Here is a 13,587-nt window from a genome sequence, read left to right on the forward strand (position 1 = left end):
AAAGGATCTCCTAAGGTTCTAAGTCTTTTTGAAGAGTAATTTCTCCTCGAAGTCCACTCCCCCACTTTTTATTAGTGTTAGGTTGGTACAGTAGGAAGAAGGAAAGTAAGTGTTATAACTGACAGTACCCCAGATGAAAGAGAGAGGCTTTCTATAATATGTCACTTAATCCTTACTACAAATCTGAGAAACAGATGTGACTGCCCTCATGTTATAAACTAAGGATTTGAGGTCAAGAAATGAAGTGACTTTCTTAGGATCATGCAACCAGGAACTAACTGGAAGATATCACTCCTATTCAAACCCAGCTTCTACTGACACCAAATCCATTCCCTTTCCACCATTCCCTCTCTCTCTCCTAAATTATAAATGTATGAATTCTAGTCCCAGCTGTTATACTAATTTAACTTTGAATATGGTATTCATAATTAAAGAGGTTTTAGCTTTTTGCCAAAATACGTGTTTGAGAAAAGTGAAATAGGACGCACATTCACAAGTGTGGACAAGGCTTATCCACAATAGATAAGCAGAAGCTCTGTTTTGTAGCTGGTGAGACAAAGCATTTATTCATTCAACATTGGCTCAACCTAATTTATCTGCGTGCCTACTGATAAAGCAGATACTATTTACAGATTTTATTTTTATTAACAGCAGAAATAATACCAGTTAACAGCAGCTACGTTTTCTAAGCATCTGCTCTATACCAGGCACTATATTTGGTCTTTTATAATCACAAATCTTTGCAATCTCTCTCAAAAGTGATTCTTACTTGCATTTTCAAAATAAGCAGTGAGGTTATTTGCCCAAGGTCACACATGAGAAGCAGCAAACTTCAGTTTGGGTTTGAATCTGAAGTGCCTCAACTTTCCAGTATTCCACAATATTCTCACCCTTCTCCTTCCACATTTATTCTTTTTTTTAAAAAAAGGAGCACTGGACTGGAAGGCCAGGCGCCGAGACCGAGAGATGGATTCTGTCATGAATTCTAAGACACACGGTCACTTAATGTCTCTATGTCTAAATTACCTCACCTCACTACATGGGTTTATCCAGATAACTTATACGACCTCTTCCAGACCCAAATGATGTTCACAAACTTCTGCAGCAAAGATCTCATCATTAACACAAAGACTGATGAATATTCTCAGTAATTCTAAGAGGCTATTAATAGAACTTTTTTCTTATTTTTCTATAAAAACAAAAATAAACAAATGGGACCTAATGAAACTTAAAAGCTTTTGCACAGCAAAGGAAACCATGAACAAGATGAAAAGACAACCCTCAGAATGGGAGAAAATATTTGCAAATGAAGCAACTGACAAAGGATTAATCTCCAAAATTTATAAGCAGCTCATGCAGCTCAATATCAAAAAAACACATAACCCAATCCAAAAATGGGCAGAAGACCTAAATAGACATTTCTCCCAAGAAGATATACAGATTGCCAACAAACAAACGAAAGAATGCTCAACATCATTAATCATTAGAGAAATACAAACCAAAACTACAATGAGGTATCACCTCACACCAGTTAGAATGGCCATCGTCAAAAAATCTACAAACAGTAAATGCTGGAGAGGGTGTGGAGAAAAGGGAACCCTCTTGCACTGTTGGTGGGAATGTAAATTGATACAGCCACTATGGAGAACAGTATGGATGTTCCTTAAAAAACTAAAAATAGAACTACCATACGACCCAGCAATCCCACTACTGGGCATATACCCTGAGAAAACCGTAATTCAAAAAGAGTCATGTACCACAGTGTTCATTGCAGCTCTATTTAGAAAAGCCAGGACATGGAAGCAACCTAAGTGTCCATCGACAGATGAATGGATAAAGAAGATGTGGCACATATATACAATGGAATATTACTCAGCCATAAAAAGAAACAAAATTGTGCTATTTGTAGTGAGGTGGATGGACCTAGAGTCTGTCATACAGAGTGAAGTAAGTCAGAAAGAGAAAAACAAATACTGTATGCTAACACATATATATGGAATCTAAAAAAAAAAAATGGTCATGAAGAACCTAAGGGCAAGATGGGAATAAAGACACAGACCTACTAGAGAATGGACTTGAGGATATGGGGAGGGGGAAGGGCAAGCTGGGACGAAGTGAGAGAGTGGCATGGACATATACACACGACCAAACGTAAAATAGATAGCTAGTGGGAAGCAGTCGCATAGCACAGGGAGATCAGCTCCGTGCTCTGTGACTGCCTGGAGGGGTGGGATAGGAAGGGTGGGAGGGAGGGAGATGCAAGAGGGAAGAGATATGGGGACACGTGTATGTGTATAGCTGATTTACTTTGTTATAAAGCAGAAACTAACACACCATTGTAAAGCAATTATACTCCAATAAACATGTTAAAGTAAATAAATAGCTTTCATTTAAAAATGCAAGTGCAATAATATATATTCTTTTTTCTTCAGCCACATAAAATACTCATGCAAATATACTTCTCGAATAATCTTACATTAATAACGTATGAATTTTGATTTTTTGCATAATAAATATATATGTTGCAAAAATACATGAAAAACATTAAACCAGAACAGTCCCAAATATTCCGTCACGAAATTCACAGTTAACGTTTCATCTTCCACCCCTGCCACCTTCCTCTGACTGCCGCTGGAATTACAGAACTCAGCTGAGCCCTAACAGGGTGCTCTCCTCTGAAGTACTTGAAAGATGTTTATCTCCAGTGCATATAAATAATACAAATGGTTGTACTTCAAGAATCACTCGAGACCACCTCCTGAGACCTTGTCTGAGAAATAGAGAGAGGAAAAAAGAACAAAGTCTACCATCAAGGAACTCCTCTATTCTGCTGGCAATACACATGCCCTCATGTCCTTTACCAATTGTATCAGAGGCCCTGAGAGGGATTATGACACATATACGGGCCTTAGGTTATGAACCATTGTTCAGAGCAGACCAGACAGCACAGAAACAAATGCTCTTTTGTTGCACACACAGGGGTGAAGGATGGCCAGAAGAAATTTGGTATAATAGAAAGAATATTAATCCCCATGAATCTGGAGACCTGACTGCCAGTTCCTTCTCTGATGTCAAAATTATGGTTGCAAAATTATGCAATTAGTTGGTCCCATCATGCTTATATAAAAGATATAAAAATCAGTGATAAAGAGACTGCTCCTACTAGGAAATAGGGAAGGGGCACTGGACCTCTATTATTTCTAATGATACCACAAGGCCATCTGAATATAGTGAAGCCCGAGGAATAGAATCTAGATCTTAATTCAATCCTCTGTCTATCAAACCATGCATAAATTGCTAGGCCATATCCAAATCTGTAAATTAAAGGGGTCTCTCCTACTTTTTAAAATTTAAAATTTTGATGAGACACAAAAACCAATAGTTCACAAAAACTTGATAACATTTCGCAGCATCTTCTTTACAACTGCCATCAGCAGGGAAGCTGATGACAGGGCAGTAAATGACAAAAATAGAAAGGTCAAAGAGAGCTTCCAGTTTAAGAGAAGTTATCAAAATATTGCTAGCAAGATGCATTGACGAGCTCACCGAACCATGGGTTCAACACATTCCAAGTCGATTTTAAGAGGAACACAGAGCTCTTTTTCTGAAAGCCTTCAGATTAGTAACTGTAATGTTCCCTACACACCTCAGGCATTCTCAACACTACTAGGGCAGTTCTAAGATAGAGGAGAGAAGAGCTCAAAAGAGCTTGTACATGCCTCTTTCATGGCACCTATAACACCTTCTTTAACTTTGTCACAAGTCTCCTACATAAATGTGGATGATATTATCTTACATGAAGGAAGGTGACTGTACTAGATATATCTATTATCTGAGCCAATCTTATGGTTATGTGTGTGTGTGTGTGTGTGCGTGTATGGATGCATGAGTGTGCGTTATGTGTTTCCCTTCTTAATACTGCATTAGCAAATTCTGAATCAGGTATTATTCAAATACAGAATTTTGAGTAAAGTAAGTGGAAGGCAGATGATAGAAGGAATGAGGAAGGCATAGATCTCTCTTCTTTTTTCTTTTATTGTGCTTTGTACCATACCTGGCACATGGTTGATGCTCAACAGTGTTGGCTGAAGAAAAGATCTAATGAAAGGAAATAGAGAAAAGAAAGACAAGATGGAGAAAGAGGAAGGAAAGAAAGAAGGCAGGCAGGCAAAAAAAAGAGAAAATAAAGAAAAATTTAAAAACATAAAACATGTAACTTGTCAGGACACTAAAAATGTAACTAACCACATATGAACAGAAGTCTGAAGGGTGCTTGAAAGAATTTGGTTAAAAGGTAATATGTCACTTCAGAGGCTAAACTGTTTTAAAATTGTAAGATTCTAAAATAGATAAGAGTGGAAATAATATTGTCTCTGTCACATAGTAACTATGTGAGCTTTGGCAAACATTTCTCCTTATTTGAGTCGTACCTTTCAAACTTGTAAAATAGGAATAATTAGGTCATCTTCAAAATATGAAGATCAAATAAAATAATATATGGGATTAATATTTATAATATATACAATCAGATAAAATTTTGGCACCTGAAAAATATAAAGTATCATGACTCAGTTTCAAATTCCTTGAGGAAAGAATGGCTATCTATTTTTAATAGTTTTGCCATTTTACAATTCCCACTTAATGTGTCACATCGACATACTAGGATCCAGAGAATTTGGGCCAAAAATTGATCCTTGGGATTAGCCCAAGTCCAGTCAAACACTGTGAATCATTTCTAACATTACAATTTCACAAAGAGAATTTGAATTTCTACCATTAAATATTTTTTGCTAAGTCAACAAGGAGTCATCGGCAGTTTTGAGTTCCTTATCAGTTTGAGCTGGTACATTCCTTTAAGTTCTAATCTATACAATTATAATGTTAAAATAAGGCTTAATCAACCCTAGACTAAATGAGAATGATTTACCTGAAGCTTTAAGCGACTGGGGGAGATGGCATGGACATAGGAAACACTGGCTCTCATTCAATACAGCTGATACTTATCAGCTCCAAATGCATAACAAGGGTAAGTGTACCTCGGTGGGAGGTACTTTGAAAAGTAGTGCCTGTATCTGTATCTGTTTCAGTGTCTGTATGCGCTTTCACCTTGTACTTGGTATCAAGCCTTAAGCTGCAGCTTGCAATGGTTCTAGGTTGCTGTCTCCAAGATATCCTTGGCACTGAGTTAATATAAGCCTATACACTTGATATCTACTTCTTTTCGTGGAAGTAATGTCACTGAGTGTCTTGCAGGTCTAGAACCTCTAGATAATGAATAGCAAGGGATAATCCACTGATTCAATCTTTAACGTTTCATATATGTTATGTGTGTGTGTATATATATATATACACATACATATATATACACACACACACACACAAATAAATATATATTTCTGTTTTTCCTCCTGTTAAATGCCTTATTGACAATTAGATTTCTAGAGAAGTTGGTTTCAGTCCAGGGTAAGATCCTCTAACCATCTGTCAGAAAATGGAATGTAACACAAGATGTAAGCCTTAAATGGTCCCGTCCAAGGGGCAGCAGAAGAGCACTGACAAGGAATCTGGATGGAGGACTCAGGTTGCTAGAGGTCCTGTCTTCATCCCCAAGGAAGGGTTCACAGAACACTGAGATCTGATCTTATGGGCAGAGCTTTGTGAAAAGCGAGGATTATCGCACCCACTGCCATAGAGTACTTACTTTGTTGGAGCTCCACAATTACTTAACTGCTGAAATTTACAATCCTGTAGTGGTGATGGTTAAGAAATCAAGCTGTGACAGAGCGAGAGAGAGGCATGGACATATATACACTACCAAACGTAAGGTAGATAGCTAGTGGGAAGCAGCCGCATAGCACAGGGAGATCAGCTCGGTGCTTTGTGACCGCCTGGAGGGGTGGGATAGCGAGGGTGTGAGGGAGGGAGACGCAAGAGGGAAGAGATATGGGAACATATGTATAACTGATTCACTTTGTCATAAAGCAGAAACTAACACACCATTGTAAAGCAATTATACTCCAATAAAGATGTAAAAAAAAAAGAAATCAAGGCCATTTGTTAGAGTAAAGATACATAGATTATACGTAGCTTAATTCAATTAAAATATATAGGGAAAGTAATCCCTAAATATTCAATCTTGATAGGTTTTCTATTTTCTATTTCACCTTCTGTCCCATTAATTAAATGTTTAAATGTAAGCAAGGTGATTACTGGAGTAAAACTAATCTATTTAGAAAGCGGCCTCCAGCAATGACACTTTCACAGCAGAGCTGAATAAACAAAAGCAAAAGCATAAGTGCTTTGGGGGATATCTTTTCAAGGGAGACATTTATTTCAGACTAGTACAAAAGATACTCTAATCTTTTAATAATGTATGTATTTGGATGTAAAACACTCATGTAATTTAAAAGTGATAACAAATGACTCTTCATTTCAAAAGCTCTTCCTTTCTTCTTGAAAACTAGTCACCTAAACACAATGAACCCCTGAGCTGAATAGGGGATCAGTGCAAACGCTGCCCTGAAAGCTTTCACATAACGAAGCTGATGCACAAGAGCACAGAAGGAGGGTAACCCGTGGGCCCTGGAGTCAGACTGCGGAGCTTCAATCTCAGTGCCATTCCCTGACCAGCTTGCATGAACTTTGCAAAGTATGTAACTCCTCTGTGTCCCGGTTTTTCATCAATAAAATCAAGATTATAATGTAGTTCATAGAGTGCTTGAAAGATTAAATGCATTTATTCATGGAATGGAAATGTAGAGCACTGTCTGGCAATGGTAAATGCTCAATAAATATTAGTTATTATTATTGTTATAGGTATAGGAAATCACAACCACTGATGAATTGCACATATTGAAGAATCCTGGTTATAAAAGGCAGCGTAAAGGGGACATTCTACTGAAACCTCTCTGCAGTTAATTTTATCCATTTATCTCAGAGAGGTGATTTCTCTGAAAACCAATCAAAACCTTCTAACTTCAAGTTCTCTTTACCTTTAAAAGTCTACCTAAATTTTTTTTTTACCATCTCATACTGATAATAAAAGGAGTTAATACTAAGAGTTTTGTTCATGGTTTCTGCTTGACTCCTTCATAGATTCTTATATTCCATACTACTCCCTGGTAGATTGTCCTAGGTTTAATAACCATTATTAAGAAATTATCTTCCTGGTGTGTGTAATTCTACCAATACTCATTGGGCTAAAAAATAAAAATGTTTATCAAATAAGTAAAGAAATGACTCTTTTTTCATGGGGGTGTATCTCACTTATTGTTTGCTTTTGCTTTAGCATTTGTTAGCAAATAACAAAATGCTACCATGAATATGTATTTACATTTTCTTTCTTTCTTTTTTGACTTAAACAACAAACATTTATTTCTCACAGTTCTGGAGGCTGGAAGTCCAGATCAGAATGCCAGCAGGGTCAGGTTCTTGGTGAGGGCCCTCTGGCTGGTCTTGTCCTCACATAGCCTTCCTTGGGGCATGCAGGGCGAGATCCTCTGTTTCCTCCTATCTTTATAATTAATCCCATCACAATGCCCCAGCCATGACCTAATCTAACGGTAATTATTTCCCAAAGGTGGCACCTCGAAATACATCACATTGGGGGTTGGAGTCTCAACATAATGAATTTGGGGGGAGGAGGAACACAAACATTCAGTCCATAGATGGTATTTTTATAGTTTATCTAAATGTAAATACAATCTGAAGTGAAAGATTAAGTACCTACATTTTCTATGTTGAAATAAGTGAACTGGCCCAACAGCTGCTCAAGAGCAATTAAGAAGACCTTTAGATTTGAGATGATAGAGGAATAAAGTAAGGGTTGGGAAAACTTTGCCATTGGGCAAAGTCTCTAGATTAATTTTATCCAATCTGTAAAGCAACTAGTGACCATATTTATGGCTATGGTTGCAAATACCCCAAAAATGCTTTAAAAAGGGATATGTTAATGAGAAAGGTGATGCCCATGCTGAAGACAGGCCTCAGACTCTACGGAAATGGCCCCTTGTTATAAAACGTGGGTGTCTTCGCAGGGAAGTAAACTTTTACACATGCTGTAGAGAAAGAGGCAGAGGTGCTACTCAGGGTTGCCTGGGCAGTGATGCTACTCCCTTCCAGAGACTCCCCCTGCCCCTTTCCTTCCTCCACACAGGACAAAGATGGAATCTAGCTGGTTCTATTTGGCTCCTGAACCTGGCAGGTTCCAGTTATCTCTAAGTTTGTGGAAGTTATTCCTGAATGGTGTAACAAGCTCCCAGTGTGAAAGGACTGCGGTGCAGCAGGGAATGAGACTGTAAGGCCTGGCAACACCATGCTGTGTCAAGGGTGTGTCACTGAGCGCTGAGAGCTCCTGCTGGAAGGTGGGGCTTCAAGGCCAGTTGGCTTCAGATATGCTGCATTTGCTCCTGGAGCTCACATCACGACTGCCACTCAGATTCCTACCTGGGTTCACTATATTAACAATTCAATCCTCCCTTACGATGGTATTTTCCTGCCAAGTCAGACATTATCTTTTAATTTATAAATGGTACCTTCCTGAAGGCCCTGTCTACTTTTTGATTGGGAAATATTTGAGGATGTTGAAATTGCAAGTTTTGGTGAGACTAAAATGCTTTTTATAAGTAAATCTATCAAGTTGTCTAGTTTAAAAGTCCAAAACATCATAATATGTTTTTTTCTATCAAAAAGCATAGACTTTTGCAAAAAAAAAAAAAAAATCTCAAAATTCTTGTCAACAATGCTTTTCCTGTCCATCCTTGAAAGCTGATTTTCAACTTCTCTTCCTTAACTTACTTTAACATTGAATTGATTTCTTTCCTGGTTGTCATTTTAATCTTTGGTTTTGATCACTGTATTAGTTTGGTTGTCATTTAGATTTTCCTCTCAACTCCAAAATACATTTCATTTAATACCTTTTACTTAATTACTTAATTTTACTGTCAGTAGATTTTCTTAGAACTGAGTTGTACACCCCTGGTATACATGTTTATATTTCTCTACATCTGTAGCATCCATCCATCCATCTAGCCTCTCACCTATCCATATGACGACTCATCAGAACCATGGAGAACTAGCACCACATGGAAACCTACTACAATTTACTTTATAGATTTTTCTGAAGCACAGTTATAATCATTAGAGAGACAAAGGACTTAACTGTTTACATTAAGGTTTAAAACACTTTTAAAAAGAGGTTTATTATAGTTTTCGGCCAAACCGAATTGTTTAAAGCAGAGTTCACATCTGCCATTGTGTTTTCCTGCACTGAGAGATTTCACTCTAAGAGAGCTTACATGTCACTTTCTCAGTTAAGCTTTTTTTGTTGCCACCAGCCTATTTCCATTCTCCTTTCATACCGTTCTTTTCTTTGTAGGATTTTGCAAATATATTTAAATAATTATTGGTGAAATTCTTTAACGCCTATCACACTACTAGATTATAAACCCCACTAGAAAAAAGACCATGCCTGTCTTGTTTATTTTATATCCTTAGCACCTCACATGGTACTTGGTATACAGTAAGTTCTCAATAAAGGTTTGTTACGTTGGTGAGTGGATGAGGTTGAAGTCACTTTCACAGATGGAAAATTATTTTGAAGAAGCAGCAGCAGCAGCAGTAGCAACGTGTCATTACTGCATTTTTCTTCTGTTTGGTGTATCTGGATAATTGTGAAATCGCTTTTCCCTTGGGCTACAGCGTCACAGAAGAAAAACAATTCAAAGGTGCTAAGTACTCTGCAAATGTTTAACTCCAACTGGGAAATCAACACTGGTTACAGAAGTAATTTAAAGACAGATAAAGCTCTGAGGGTCAACAACCGATAGGATACTTTTGGGCACTGTCTTGCTATTAATTCCCAGAAAGAAAATGCTTTGATCAATGCACGTATTGGCTGCCTAACCATGTAAAAGGCATGCTACTTGGCTTTACAATGTGTATCAAAAAGCCCCTGATTCAAACTATTATCTGATTGGGAAGCTATAGGAATGCACGGAAAAGCTAACTAGAAACAAAAGTAAATGCTAAGTACGAGGGCAAATGATTGGTATTGCAGGTGAAGGGTAAATGATTGGTATTACAGGCGTTAAGAGAAGAACTACCAACAGACAGACTGGAGGGGGTGTAGTCCATTTACATGGGCAGAGAAGAGCAAGACAAGTATTCTAGATATAGATGAAAAGAAGTGGGTGGGCAAAGATGTGGCGAAAAGGAAAGCCAAAAGTTGTTCAGCGCGATGAGCAGAACAATTTGGCTAAAGTAAAGGGTTCATGCAGAGGGAAGCAGAGAGATCGGTCACGAAGGTAGACTGACCCATAAAGTAAAATTATAACTATGAAGCTGAAGAGGAAGAGTATTCTGCCAGCTTCTGGGAAGCCCCACACAGACACATGGCATAGTTCGAGCAATATAAAATATTCAATGATGATAATATCTTAATAGTGCACAACGTTTTGTTTCAAAGTAATTTCATCTATTATTCACACAAAATTTTTTTTTTCTCATTTTACAGAGATGTCACTGTATGCCAATAATTTTAGATGAGTTCGTTGTCTCACGGCAGAGATGGGATTCAGAGCTACATCTTTGGCCCTGGCATCTTGCAGGAGGAGTAAGCAGGATTTGTCAGAGTGAGGAAACCCAAGCAGGAAGAGGGGCAAGTTGTTTGTCTGTTAATGCAGACTGGAAAGGATAAGAACTGAATGGATTAACATAGGATATGGGGATTGACATAGGGGATGGGACATGTACAGTCCTCACTCCGTTCTGAAAGCTGCTTTTAATCTGAACGATTGGACATTTAAACATGAAGCTGATCATATGACTATTATCGGTTTTAAGACGGCAGACTAGACTCACAGACGTAGAAAACAAACTTATGGTTACTAAAGGGGGAAGGGGGGAGGGATAAATTAGGAGTTTGGGATTAACAGATACACACTACTATATATATAATAGATAAGCAACAAGGCCCTACTGTATAGCACGGGGAACTCTAACCAATATTTTATAATAATTTATAATAATTATTTTATATTTTATGATAACCTATAAGGGAAAAGAATCTGAAAAAGAATACATATGTAATGTATAATTGAATCACTTTGCTGTACACCTAAAACTAACACAACATTGTAAATCAAATATACTTCAATTAAAAAACAAGATGGCAGAATAAACCTATTTTTTTTCTTTTTCTTTCATTTTGCCAGAGAGCTATTACTGCTTCCTTAATTCGCAGGAATTTTAAAAATCAAATCACACTCTAACTACTAGGTTATAATCCCAGAGGCCTTGATGGTCATCTGTTTTCTAAGAATCAAATGGTTAACTCAGAGATTCTTCATGGCTGTTTCTTTCCACTGATTGTGTTCTGAAGGTGCTTGCAACCCAGTTTTATTGCACTGGCTTTTAAAGTTCTCGTTAACATTTATTTTATTCTAATACAGTCATCCGCCCTTCAGCAGTGAACTCCCAGTCCCACATACTGTACACAGTGCTAGTGTAATAGCTTGAAAGTGCTTCAGAGATTTTACACAAAAGTCTTTTGAAATTGTGCTCAAACTGAAGAATATATCTTTCTTCTTCCTATCAGTTTATCTTCTTCTCTCAGGAGAATTTTTTTCTTTTATGAAAAGGTTCCCAAAATGAAATGCTTCTATCCCCTCCCCAAGAGATCGTGATCTGCCCTAAAGGCAGAGTGAAAGAAGCACAGAACCTCAAAGATAGCAATGCACTGATGTCTATTGCTTTTTAAGTTCCTGCCTTGTTAAATCAGAACCACAGACAAAGAAGCAGTGCACATCTTATTCAAGAAATCTCTATTGGTCTCAAGCAAAACTGCATTGCCTAGCATTGTGATGGATGGAAAAAGGCTAGACCTGTTTTCATGGAGTTAAAATCTCAATTTTCTCTTTCTCTTTCCGTTTTTTTTTTTTCCTGTTTTGAGGGTTTTTTTTTAATTTTTAAAAAACTTGTAAGTATAGTACATGCTACTTAGTAATCAGTCTCTGTCAAGAAAATTATTCATTTGGGCACTGCCTTCACTAGGTGTTAACAGAAAAAAAGTTTAATGCCATAAAACAACAAAAACGTAAGTGCTCATAAATTATATACTTTTGGTAAATAACAGGATCAAGGTGGGACATGCAAAACAGCCTACTGAGTTCTTGCATTTCTTGTAGGTACCAAGGGGAATTTTGGGGACAAGATGGAGAAGCCTTATCCAACGAAAGGGAACTACTTCTTATTGATTTTACACAAGAGGCTTCAAGATTGAGATTTTGTTTGGAGACGAAAAAAAAAGTCTTTGCTGCTTAAAAATAAAAAAGTTGCAAAAACACTGGCCTTGACTTTATTTTTTTCCTCTTTCTAATCAAACGTTAACCATTCTTCCATGTCCAGATCATATTTTACCTGAAATAAGACCTTCTCTGACCATTCTAGAAAAATCACCCCTTGTCGAATGTACTTAGTGTTTGACTCTCTTGGTTTTACTTAATGACACCGTCTTACATTTTCATGAAATCATCCGGATGTCTTGCTCTGTCAACTAGTTGATAAGCACTTGATATGCAGAGAACATGTTTTACTTGATTTTGCATGCTTCTTGCCACAGAGAACCAAGGGCAGGTTCTTTTCTAGGAACTAGGCAATAAGAAAAGGGGGACAACTATCCCTCACATGCTGCCATCTGTGGTTGTGGCAGAAACTCTTTGTGCCTACTGACCACCATGCCCCAAGACCACAGGGGAGGGTCCCCCAGGGTCAAAATGGCAACGAAACAGACTGTGCAGCTAGAGCAAACTCCAGCCAGCAGGGGTCACTCTCTGAGCCATGGGGACAGGGGTTGGACACTCAGAAACTGTATCTGTAGGACAGCGCAGATTCCTCTGGGGAGAGGTAGTGATTGGAAGTGTGACATGTGGTTTGCCCTTTGGAGCAGGATCCCTGACAGATCCAGAAGGTACGGGCCTCAGGATCCAGGCCTCAGCAGGAGGTGGGAAAGTGCGAAGCAGGAGATCAGGGTACAGGCAAAGGGGAGAGACCCACTTCCCAAGGGGAAAGTGGAATGCAGGCTTGAAACGAAGGTAACAACCTATTCATAAGGACGGAGGACAGCAAGCAGGTGCCTGGGAAGGCATCCTGGACACCAGCCTAGGACAGGAAGCTGCCTCTCACAACTCGCAGAGGCATGGGAAAGGCTCCCAATTCCAGGAGTTTTTAGACTGGCTCAGAGATAAGGCTGCCTTTTCCTGCCTCTCCTGGCCTGTATTTGGCCTCACATATATTATTTGATTGGTTTCTTTCTGTTTCATTTCTCTTAATCTCAGAAAGCCACACTCAGAAATGCTGCATATATACTATCCGGACCAATGCCAAGGAGGGTTAATGACTGTTTCACACTTTCTCATTCATTCTGCCACACCTCTAACACCTCACATCATTTCCTTTCATAAAGAGATTACCTTTATGAAAGAAAACAATGTGGCCCCCACTCCCCCTCTCTTCTCTAGTCAGTAAATAATGCCCTCTCCTTTCCTGGTCTCTTTTGGGCCACAGGTACAGCGTTGCAGAAAGAAAGTA

At 38.3% G+C, this 13,587-nt stretch overlaps 1 protein-coding gene across 3 annotated transcripts in view; it reads right to left on the reverse strand.

Annotated features, from left to right (window-relative positions):
* PPP3CA (protein phosphatase 3 catalytic subunit alpha) overlaps nucleotides 1–13,587 on the reverse strand; it is a 299,312-nt gene that overhangs the window by 38,298 nt on the left and 247,427 nt on the right. The gene's annotated exons all lie outside the window — the stretch shown is intronic.

Source organism: Lagenorhynchus albirostris, chromosome 4 (genome assembly GCF_949774975.1).
Source record: "Lagenorhynchus albirostris chromosome 4, mLagAlb1.1, whole genome shotgun sequence".
Taxonomy (NCBI): Eukaryota; Metazoa; Chordata; class Mammalia; order Artiodactyla; family Delphinidae; genus Lagenorhynchus; species Lagenorhynchus albirostris.